Here is a 12869-nt window from a genome sequence, read left to right as displayed (position 1 = left end):
AGATTTGTAGTTAACAAATAAATCGATTAACGAATCTTGAATGTGGAGGGGCTTGAGATTAAACTCTTGATGTTCTACTCAGTAAGCAAAAATGGTCGCTCTAAAGCCACCAAGCCCATCACATCACAACATACAAGCAGGCTTGCTGAAACTCCTCAAACTCACTGGAGGTTTTAAAACACTCTTGTCATGCGAGTTTAGCCAACCCTCACCTCGAGTGAGTGGCGGCAGGAATATGGAAGAAGTAAACAAAAACTCCTCGAGAGAGAGGGAGAGTGAACTTCAGCGAGAGGATGATTTGACGTGAGGTGCGCTTCTCGAGACTCCGGGTGACTTTTTTGTTCGACGCAAGAAGATCAGAGTTCACCCAGAGTGAGAGTAAGAGCGTGTGATAGAAAACATGAACATGAATATCAGCAAACCTCACTCTCATTTTATCCCCCTTCGCTCACAAGCTCTGAAGCTCAGCGGAATGATTTGGCAGTAGACATTCTACTCCTCAGATAAATGCTACGCTCGGCTCATTTCAAACTCGCGAGCGAGGCTCCATCAAGCCTGCATACAAGCTACGAATAACTGAAAGGAATAATTTTAAAACTTTTAAACACAGTCAAGTATCTGGGAGTTACTCTTGACAGCAAACTAAATTGGAATTGGCATCTAGAGCAAGTCATCAGTAAAGCAACACATGCTCTTTGGATAAATAAAAATAAACTTTTGTTAGGAAATGGGGACTAAAACCTTAAATGATCCACTGGATTTATTTGACGATTGTAAGACCCAGAATAACCTATGTATCATTGGTTTGGTGGCCTAAAACCAATGAAAAATCAGCTCAGAAGAAGCTGGGGGAGGCTGCAAAGACTAGCCACTCACTCAATTACTGGTGCAATGAGCAGCACACCAAGTATGGCACTAGATGCTCTAATTTATCTGCTTCCGTTGCATCAATTCATTCAATTAGAAGCCGAAAGGAGTACATCAAGGATCCGACGGTAACAGAACTTCCTTGAAGGTGATCTTGACCGGACATATGAGCATCCTAGAAATGTTCAATATTGATTCTCTTGTGATACAAAATGAAGATTGGATGAAGAAAAAATATCACTTCGATCGTCTTTACAATGTAGCAGTGCGGATCGCGATTTGTGGGACAATGTCTTTTATACAGACGGCTCTAGATTGGATAATCGTGTAGGAGCAGGGGTAACAGGTCCAGTAATAAATATCTCAATATCTAGCTAGGCTTGGATCATCTTAACAATTTATTGGACCAGAACCATTCTGTGGAGTTTCTACTTGCTCTCTTAGAATGGAGTTCAAGAAATGGGAAAACATGAAAGTGGAGACAAATTGGAACAACACTCTCATTGCTAGACGGTTTATTAATCCGAGCATTTCAGATCTCAGTATGCACACTGGTTTAATAATAGGACACTGTCCATGTAAATTTCACTTGAAGCTAATGGGAAAACTTCAAGACGAAATGTGTCGATTATGTGGCATAGAAAAAGAAGACTCTGAACACCTGCTATGCGCTCTTGTACAGCAATATTCAATAAGAGGCGTATTTTTCTGAATAAGGGGCTGACAGAACCCTTTGATATTTGGAATTCAGTTCCCAGCCAAGTAGTGCAATTCATTCGAAATGTAATACCTGACAGGGAAAATGCTTTAGGTCAGTCTATGTCGGTCGCTTCATAAAATGGCGATACGACATGCTGAAAAGCGATATCAAAACGGGGAACATATCACAATAGATCTAAGTACTGGATCTAAGTTTGGTACTTCTTAAAGATTTTCTACCTGACAAATTCTATCATCATTTTCTATATTTGTTTTGTGCAGTTCGTATATGTTCTATTGAAATGTACAATGGTTATCTTCCAGTTGCCCGTGATTTGTTGAATGATTTCATCCGGCAAAATCTGGTGAAGCATTATCATCGGAATCGAACAGCGTGCTCACTTCGGGTACATCGTCGTCACATGAATCAGTGGTTGCATCGACGTCATCAGCTTCTCTTGTATCATCAGCGTTTGACTCACGTTCATTTCCCTCAATAGAACTGTCTGCATGTGAAGCATCATCATCGGTATTTTACAAAGTTTCGGCTGTGGGTTCATCGATCTCATCATCTGTAGCACCTGCTCCAAGCTCGCTTTCAATGGGAATATCCGCATTTCCGTCGTGTTTCTTTTTCCGATTCGGACGACAAGCCGATTTCCGTAGCTGCTTACTGATAGACCTTGCCTTCGAGTAACGGAAGAGTCGAGTTTTGCAGAATGTTTCCAGATTTCGTAATGTGTACGTTGGATCACCAATACGTACAATTGCCAGGAGTAATTGAAAAACGTTGGCAAATTCGCAAATAGGCAATCTGCTATTATATAAAAAGCCGAATCTCCTCTTCCAATGTACGTGTCTGGGATAACAATTTTCGTGTAGTAGGCAATCTGAAACAAAAGTTTGTCAAGATTTGTTGATAAATTAAAAAAAAAACTTACATATTGTTTGCGTACATCCTCATTTGCCAATATTATGTTAAATTTAGTTAAATCATCTGCGTCATTGATAGGTACATGCTCCTCGACGGTTTGCATCACAGGCTCATCGATTTTTTTAGACATGTCCATCATGGCAGCCAATCGAATGAAATTGCTTTCGAAGCAATCTGGCTTGGCGAATTGAATTCGAGATAGTCTCATTGAATTCCTGCTTCATATTGTGGAATTCAGTCTTCAAATTAGCCATTTCAGATCTGAGCAAACGGCTTCGACTTCACATTTGAAATCAACAAAAGGAAGGAGCGACAGATTGCCTAAAAATATAGGAAAATATCTTAGTGACATGATCATATGATGATGATGATGGTCCCACCTCTTACCCCTACAAAGGTTTGAGCTGGACGATTTATCTTTAAGATAATTTAATATGACATTTTAACCAGGTTGGCAAACAAAATCGAACTGGTTTCAGTTACAGATATAGATTCCCTCTAAAGTTTACAGTTGCTTCACAGCGATATAAATGTGGAAAAGCTCAGGTGTCCACCTCTTAGTTCGCCTTTTTGTCCACCTAAAATATTCATAAGTATTACAAGCAATCAAGAGTTAATGAACAATCAACAAAGCATCCTATTACACTAGTAACCCCGCAATCTGATGCTATCATAATTTTCAGCAATGTCAGGAATGCTCACGAACCCCTAACATTTGCCAGAAAACTTACTACTAACTCAAGGTATCTTTCAAATAAGCTTCAAAATTGCATTTTTTTTTTTATCAAATGTTAAATTCAGTCCTCTATATCCGTAATACGCGCGCGAGGCTCAAACCTTTGTGGAATACTTTTTTTTTTTAATTAATCTACTATAAAATCAAATATTAAAAATCCATCATCACCCTCGTGGCGAACTGAAATAGTTTTTGCAGTGCTACAATAATTATTAAAAAGTCGTTATGACAGCTATCCATATAAAATAATCCGTTAGAGATAACTTCGTCAAGATACATAATTTGTCAATTCATAAAAAAAATCACTGGATAACTGTTCAAAAGACAGTTTTAACGTGTGAAATGCAGTGTCTTTTAAATTCTGTAAGTGTTGCTAAACGTTTGATATGTCTAGGCATCGAATTGAAAACATTTATTCCTTTATAATATAATGAATTTTGTGAAGCACATGTCAAGAAATGTGGTGTTCTTATTTCAACCGCGTTTCTAGTATTATATCTATGAAAGTCACTTCCTCTTTCAATTCGATCACACAAATATCGAGGCAGCAAACCGTTAATTACTTTAAAAATGAACACCATAGTCAAATATACAATTCTTTGCTTCACCGACAACCATTGTAAGGCGTCTAACATCAAAGTTGAGGAAGTGAATCTATTACATCTCAAAATCAAACGCATTATTTTATTCTGCAAGCGCTGTAATCTCGATATTTGTGTTGCATTGGCCAGAAATAAAATGGAAGGGCAAAAGTCAAGATGAGGAGAGATGATTGATTTGTATAGCTGTATTTTACTGGCAATAGTTAAATCGTTTTTCAGTCGACATAGAATTCCATACTTCTTGGCAATTTTCTTGATGACATTGTCAATGTGAGAGTTGAACTTAAGTGTGTCATCAATAATCACGCCAAGATATTTAATCTCCCGAACGCGATCAATAGTCTCATCATCAATTACAACAGAGACGTTCTCATTTACTCGATTCCGCGAAATTACCATAAATTTAGTTTTACTTGTATTCAATTTTAACTGCTTATACTTCAACCATCTACTTAGAGAACGCAAATCTTCATTCAAGTGTAAAACGGCATCATCTAAATCCTTAGCTGCAATGAATAACACAGTATCATCTGCAAAAAGATTAATGTCGCAAAATCGTAAAACACGTCGCAAGTCATTAATATACATAATAAATAACAGGGGCCCTAATACACTTCCCTGGGGCACTCCGAGGTTATTCCCCACGGGACTGGAAACAGAATCATTAAAAACAGTCCGTTGAGTTCTGTCAGACAAATAGCTTTCAAACCATTTATATGCAGTACTCGTAATTCCAAAGCGCTTGATTGATCTTAACAATAAGGGCCTAGAAATTGTTTCAAAAGCGCGTTTAAGATCCAAAAAAACAGCATTAATCGCGGGAACTATCGAGCACCGATCAAACCCTACATTTACTTTTTTCGCACATAACAAACATTTATACGTATCGACATCGACTGCAATTACAACACTAAACTTGTTATAAGTGAAGCGTGGATTTTCAAACATGTTCTCTACTTTTACATCATTTATAGCGATGTCTTCATTTTGACTTTTTAAGTAGTCAATGAAGACATCGAAGGAAAACTGATCGCTCATGCCGACTATTTTCAATCACCGAAGTGGGAACAACAGCATTATATTTTTCACTCAGATTGCTTTCAGTACCATTTTTCACATCATTTAGATAAGCTCCTGTTGCACACTCAACAATAATGGAGCCATCTTTACCATTCCTGAAATTACTGATTTTGTGTGTTTTTGGATCCAACTGAGTTTTCAAAAACTTACGAGCATATTCGCAAGCTTGTTTTGACTCTTTCGGTTTAATCACAATGACCGGACGAGTCTTACGATTATCTGGTTTGTTACTTTTACTATTACTGCATTTTCTTGAAAAACAACATCATCATCATAATCACTATTACTAATTACTAATTTACGGTTTTTTGCGTCTGGTATTTGGGTCCGATTCTGACTGAATCGTCCTAGATGAACTGCGCTGATCATTATTTACAGCTTATTGGTTTTCCGCATCAATTTTAAAAAATGAACTTTTCATATTATCCAATTTCTCACAAATTAAATTTTCAAGACCATTTACATTTATCCTAATGTCTGCCATCCCGCTTTTAACCGCGATGTCCACCTGAGCAGCAATGTGATCTCACATGCCAGTGATCGAGTTCATCTCTTCCTCTATCCTTTTGACGCGCGAGATCAGATCATTCTGCTCGTCACAACTCTGATCTGATAGACAACTATCCAGAGTTACATTTTCCTCGTGTGTGCAAAAATGTGCTGCCGAGACTCTCAACAAACCGTCTCCCGTCGCAACGAAAACAACATGTGACGAGCGAGAAAGAGACACGCGAGAATAAGATACGAGCGAGAAACAAATGCGACACCCAAAAATCCTGGCGTGCGTGAGGCTCGCGCTGATCTCATGTGCCTCATCTCATTTGCTACGATTAATGCTAGAACTGCAGAGCTCGAAGTTCTGGAAGGTGTAGGTTAGCGAAATACAGGCTGTTGAAACTTGGTTGCTTTGACCGACATTTCATTTGCGTTTGCACAAACCATTCCTATTTTAGAGGAAAGGTAGCATATATTTGCAGTGCTTAAATTCTTGAAATCCTCTAATAGCAAAAGCCACTAATTTGCCGGTCAATTAGAATATTCTTTGTTTATTTTTCCGGTTCAACACTTCACTGCACTTGCATGACTATTTTATTTTCAAAATATAGAATGGACAAAAATTCTACAAAAAGTGTATCGGTATTGTTTAGTACGGGGATTTGACCGTTGCAAGACGTTCACACATTGTCAACGTAATTTAACCATTCATCGGCAACACAACTGGTATACATTGTTAGATTGGGATGTTACGTATTTTGAATAGATTATATCGGAATGCTACGAATGCAGCAATGTTATGATAATTCAATGGGTGGAAGATTTTTTTGCAGAACATTTTTTCTTGGCGTATTACCAATACGCTTTCACTTGTACTTTGTTACCATTACTTTAAAAATGTTCAATTTTTTTTTAATGTGCCTCATGTGATCGAGCATTCAGATTAATTCTATAACAGAAGCGGTGACCCACTGGGTGATGGCGCGATCTCTGCTAAATCTCGATGAACATTTCAAATGATCCTATCTGCTTTGATCGATTGTCTTCATCGACTTTCTCTTTTGATAACCACGCTATGCAAATGCATTTGGTGCTAATTTTGCCACACAGTTTGATAGCAGCAGTTCATACCTTGTGCTTAGAACGTTGAAAACAGCAGGGAATGCTTTTGAAGTTGAGTTATTAATGGAAGAGAAATTCGATGAAGAGAATCGTTCAATGCAAATAGTACCTTTTGTAATGTTTATCTAGAAATATCTGCAGCAAAATAATGACATGAGCGGGCATCGTTGGCTTTAACTCAGATGAGCGTGTAGACCAGTGTAGTGATATATTTACCATTCCAATTATTAATATCACCAAGTCTACCGACCTTCTGTTCCGTTCCTTCAAATCGCTTACTGGTTGGCACGGTACGATCTAGGTGGCTTCTGCTGACCATTGCTCTGCGGGTTTCGATGGCATCGTTTTCGCGTCGATGTCCGTAATCGCTAAGGCTGTGAACCATTTGGCGGTTTTTTTACTTTTGGTTAAAATTTGACAGATGGAAAGTTATCGATGAACCCTGCTATCCGAGCATGGTTGTTTCTGACAGACAAGAAGTTAAATTTTGACAATCGTGGGTCAAAAACCGGTCGAACGACAGCACGGGGATTTTCGAACATAAAAAATAACTTTCGAAATGTCACTTTTAACCACGAGTTAAATTTAACTCGGCAAATGGTTCACAGCCTAAGAAGAAATAACCTTTTCGGTTAGATAATGGGCGACCTTGCCTTTGTATACCAACAGTGTCAGAAGGAAGCGCCTGAGTATCGGCACCAATTCCACAAAGTGACCACCAAGCACCACCATCTCGCTACAACAAACCAGAAAGTGGTACAGCCATTGCTACAACCTGCAACAGATCAACCAATCAAATCACCATGTTGCCACCATGTTGTTAGAGTGTATGGTTTAAATTTGGAAAATACCGTGTTGAAAGTTGATCCAAAACTGCTGTAGAAAGGGTAATAAGTACCATGAAATCAGCTGAAATGTTCAGTAAATCATTGTGTGCATTTGTGCATTTTTATTGAACATTTCAGCTGATTTCATGGTACTTATTAACCTTTCAACAGCAGCTTTTCCGATGATATATGGTACAATTACACTTCAAAATGGTGCAAAGCGGTGCATAGTAAGGAGCATTTTCAAATGCTTAATGTACAGTTTTCTTTATTTTAGGGAACGTACTTTAAATATTTACTGAGCATTTTAAGATTTTTAACGTATTTTGATCAATCATTTAAGGAGCAACCCGATCTATTTTACGGAGATTTTTTTTCACTTATTAAGGAACATCGTCATTGTTTAATGATTCATTTACCTTTTTACCGGCAGACAGGGTTTGCGGATCTGTCGGGATTCGATTCGTTGCAAGCACAAAAAAATATAGGAAATCGATGTAGATCTCCATTGTAATATTTGTTTAGTCCTTTGGCTCCACAGAGCTTTCAAAGATATTGAGCCTACTAAATAAACATTTTGGAAAACATGGTTTCGATTCAGATACTGACCGTTGAGTGTGTCAAATATGTTGGATTCATCCCAAAATTTACAATCCAGTTTTCTTATTTCTCATCATATTTTCAGGTTGACTACTACTTGGGACGAACACACCATGCTTTTTGTCTAAATGTATTTGAACAGTTCTCAAATTTAAGTACATGTTTGAATTAACTAGTGTTGTCGACTACAGCTTGAAAGGCTGAAAATGCTGATGGATGAAGTCACACGAATCAATTTCAACAACGAAGTTTTTTAAAGGGCCCTCCGAACTATTGGTTCTCTGCCAGCTGCAAAATACCTATCAATTTGATCCACCAAGATCAATCGAATCCAAATCAGGCTGATCAATATCCCAAAATTTGAGCTTATTTGATGGCGAACGGATTCTGCACTGGCTCTTTGAAGTTTATATGGGAATTACTATAAGACAAGTGTATTTTTTGTCCTCATCGTTCTAGCCCTACACCATAATGATTTATAGAAAAGTTGTCCATTAGAGCCCCCCCCCTTCTTACGTGAAAATTTCCCAGCTACAACTTTGTTGAATTGTTTTAATTGAATGTCAAGGAAATTTGTTATAAATTAATTTCCAAGTTGATAACTTGTTGGTAGGATTAATCGGCTGTTTTCAGGGCCAGTTAGCATGAGTTCGCATCCTAATGAGAACAAATTTTGTGAGAATGATCAGGAGCTGATTTGAAATCGTTTGAACTTGGTGGAGCTAAATCAATATTTTGAACCATGAAAATTCCATGCGCAAGGATCGGTAACAAATAACCCCGCCGGTAATTGGTTCGTAATCGTTTAACTCATCTTCCGCTTGAAATACTTCTATAAAACCACAATCTCTTAACCCTCAAAAACTGAATACCAACTGACTGAAATAAATCAGTTGTACCAGCAACACGAGAATGTTACAGGACTACTCGATCAACAGTTCTCTGTTGTTTTCTTCAGCACCAACCAGCCACTTTTAGCATGCACGCTGCCGATCTCCTTGGAGCTCGCCGAGCTTAGCTCATGAGACACAGCACATGTGACACGAATGAGGCACGTAGAAACAAAAAAGAAACGCGAAATAATACGTCTCGAAATGTACCAGGCACCTACGATCTTATAGAAAGCGTGTCTCTATCACGCGGGATGGATGCACGTGTACATTAACTCTGCAACTATCACACTTGAACAGAACATTTGCCTTGCCAACCTTTCCTCTACTTATCCAGTAAAAAAAAAACACAACGGGCACGCGTTGGAATAGTCCTTTCGCGGCACACGGCACTATTTCACACGAAATTATGAATTTATTTTCACAGCACAACTCAACAAAAACACCACTTTGTACGCCATACTACGCTTTTGACGTTGGATAACGTCTTTCGGCAACATACGGGGGTACAAAATTGAAAACAGTCATTTTGGATGCGTTACGAAAAATTAAAAGATTTTGAACGATAATAACTCAACCGTCTCTCGATAGATTTACGAGATAATGGCATCAATCGATTGGAAATATTTCTAGCAATTTGCTGAATGTTTCAAAACTATTGATTTCATTCTGTAAACTATTGAAAAATGGTTAAAAGTAAACCATTGTCTAAAGATGGTGAAAATCGATTGATTTTTTTTTATATTCTTATACTTTCTCCAACCGAGACATCAGATGCGAGTATCTGACACCTCTGATATTTTCTGTTCTACTATATAAGCGTCCAACAAGGTCGCCCGTTCCATCATTGTCTATCCGATCGTCGACCCAGCAGCAGAGCAGCAGAGCTGCAGTACCAGAGCAGCGGAAGCAGAGCAACGGCAGCAGAGCAGCGGCAGCAGAGCCTGGGGGCGAAAGGGCAACTACGCCGAGTGCGTTGGTGCCAGTGCTCCGGTATACTGGGCCGCCGTCATGGAATGCCCAGCTGCTGCAGTTCTCAGTCGGTCGTATTCACCGTCTGCTCCGCAAGGGCAACTACGCCGAGCGCGTTGGAAAAATGGCCCTTTTCAGGGCCACAACATTATCAAGAAAGAGTTTAACGTACGTATGCGAGTATCTGACACCTCTGATATTTTCTGTTCTCCTATATAAGCGTCCAATAAGGTCGCCCGTTCCATCCTTGTCAACAACATCAGCCCAACAAAACGGCCCTTTTCAGGGCCACCAAACTTTCGCAAAAGAGTTATTAAGGAATATTCCTAAAATATAATATACACAATTAAGTACAACACATAACAGACGTTATCCAACGCCAACCCTGCGGTCGTATCTAGTATACAACCCTTCCAACTTTTTTTGATTGGATATATGTATAAGAAATTTCCGGTTGGAACTCCTTGGAGCTTTTGATCAGTGGAACACACCCCACTCGCGTGAACAAAAGCCTGGCTCATCACATCAACCGAACTATAAGTCACGTGCGATTGAGGTCATATCCGGGTTACAAAGGGGAATACGAATAAACGATGTCTACGATCCGATCGACTGCTCACTTGACTGCCTCAAATTTTGTTTAACTTTTTTAACGGGCCACCCTCAGATTTGTGCTTTTACGTGAGGTGACCGACCACTCTCTGAAAGTTTAGTTTTAGTTCTCCCTAACTCGGGCTGTTAATTTTTTAAATAGTTCTTTTATTTGGAAGGCTCAATCGCGTTGGCTTAACGGAGCCGATAATTCAATGTTCATTATTTGTAACAAAATTCACTTAGTTGAAGATACTAATTTCAAATAAGAGACTAGTGGTAATTTTTATACGATAGATGGAGGAGATGAAAGTCTAGAGTTGATAGTTCCGTTAGAGTACGGCAGTGTGAAAATTGCATATAGAAAGTAGGATAGCGAGCTAGGACAACTTTTAAGGAAGGTAAAAATAGGTTTTTTCATCTCTCTTTACCAAACTCCCCCTTTGGAGAGGGATGGTGAGGGGTGTCCCCTCCCCCGCCACCACTGTAACCCCATCGCGTTGGTGCAGATATCGATGTAAGGAGAAAGTTCACTTCTTAAATAAGCTGCTTGTGATATTTATTTAAAAAAAATGTCAACCCACTTTAGTTATTAAAAATTTACAGATTTATTCTATCGATAGTCTTTTTGCATACTGTTCAGTTGTAGATCTTGATATTCAATTGTAGTCCTATGATCGTTTGTTTAGATGTTGATATTGTATGCTACTTAACGTCAGATATATAAAATTGAAATTTATGCAATAAATTTTTCTTTTTGTTAGGAAAAGAGATCAAGGCAATCATTGGAGTCTCATGATGATATACTTTTAATATTTCTCTTGATATCTATCATCGACCGTGACAATTAAAAGTGCAACGCATTATGATCAATTTCACCCCGGTGATCAATTTTCCCCCGGATTACGGTTCTTCCTGAACAATCTACAGTCTTGAAAGAGCATTGAATTTTTAAACAGTTGGAGATCGTCAGAACTTGATCAAACTGAAGTCTTGGAAAAATATTCAGAGAACTTTACTAATATCTTTGTCTATATGGAGATATTTTGAATATTTTCTGCTTTCTAGAAAGGATGTCTGAAAGAATATCCTGTAACTTATGCAACGTTTCGTGAACGTCTACAAAACTAACTTTTACTAAATTTCCTCAACTTCTACGAAGTTTCCTGAATTTATTCCAAATTCCATATTTTGTCAATCTCTCTTAATTCTACGAAAGTTCCGTGAAATTTAACAAAGTTCTCAAAACCCCCGAGAAGTTCTTTGAGCTTTTTCGAATTAAGATCTCCTAGAAGATTATTGAACTTCTACAAAAACCCCTGAACTTTTCAAAATATTCGTTACACTTATATGAAGTTTTCCGCAGCTCCTCAAAATGCTACGAAATTCGCAAAACTTCTACAAACTTTGTTGTACTTCTATGTTTCTCGATGATTTTCTGCGAAGTTTTACTAAAGAAGTTTCTAGCATTTGTACGTAATTTACAGAACTATTCCAAGACCATGAGGCTCCAAAAAAGTGCCCTGGAATTATGTAGAGGTTTCCGATCAATAATGAGCTTCACTGAAATAAAATAACGTTCCCTTAACTTCTACGAAGCTTCTCAAACTCAAATAAATTTACCCACTTCTACTCAGTTTTCAGAACTTTTCCAAGTTTTTTTTTGTTCCTGTGATTTTATTTTCTGTAAATCTATGATGTTCCCAAAATTTCTAATAAGTTTTCTCAATTTTTGCGATGTTCCCTGAACTTCATTCAAGTTTAAGTCAAGTTTCCAGAAGTTAAAGAAAAATTCCTGGGCTCAATACCAATTTGTAGATCCTGTAAACGTCTTATGATGCCGTCGATTAAATATCGATATAATATAATTTATCAAAATTGCTTCTTCTAGTCCGGAACGTAAGAAAAGTAGTCAACATAAAGGACTTTAAAAAAAGATTAAAGCTCGATTCAAAGTAAATCTGGACGCACGTTTTAATACACCACCGCGCCCCTGGCGGTTGGAACCAAAAATGTTTGACAGGCATTTGTTGATGTTTCATTGACAAAGAAATTGGTGAAAAGTTTTTCTCGATTGATCGACGCATCCCGAAATTACGGATCATGGAACTTGAGAAAAGAAAATTAATTGTGCACTAACATCTAGAGAACCCTTAGTGGTCTGCCTGAAAAATAACAAAATTCCCAAAGTCAACGGTGAGTCGTCTAATCAAACGTTACAAGGATACTCTGAGTGTGGATAGAGCACAGTGCATCTATCATAACAGTGGTACTAGGGACAAAGAGTTGAGGAGAAAGGTGTTGAGGTTCGTGAAAAGCAACCCAGGTGTCTCCATACGTGATTTGGCAAAGAAACAACTTTTCCACCGTGCGTAACATCCTTTCAAGAGAAGGATATAAGTCTTTTTGTGCCAGTAAATATCCGAATCGCTCCCTGAAACAAAATTTAGTGGC

General features: G+C 38.2%; 1 protein-coding gene across 4 annotated transcripts in view; it reads left to right on the top strand.

The window, feature by feature from the left end:
- The window catches only part of Lerp (lysosomal enzyme receptor protein), a 483866-nt gene that overhangs the window by 27124 nt on the left and 443873 nt on the right, over positions 1 to 12869 (top strand). The gene's annotated exons all lie outside the window — the stretch shown is intronic.

The sequence above is a fragment of the Ochlerotatus camptorhynchus genome, unplaced genomic scaffold (assembly GCF_037179485.1).
Source record: "Ochlerotatus camptorhynchus isolate MF236.1 unplaced genomic scaffold, CSIRO-AGI_Acam_v1.1 ptg000094l, whole genome shotgun sequence".
NCBI classification, from domain to species: domain Eukaryota; kingdom Metazoa; phylum Arthropoda; class Insecta; order Diptera; family Culicidae; genus Ochlerotatus; species Ochlerotatus camptorhynchus.
The sequence above is the reverse complement of the archived record's forward strand: the minus strand, read 5'-3'. Positions and strand labels throughout refer to the sequence as shown.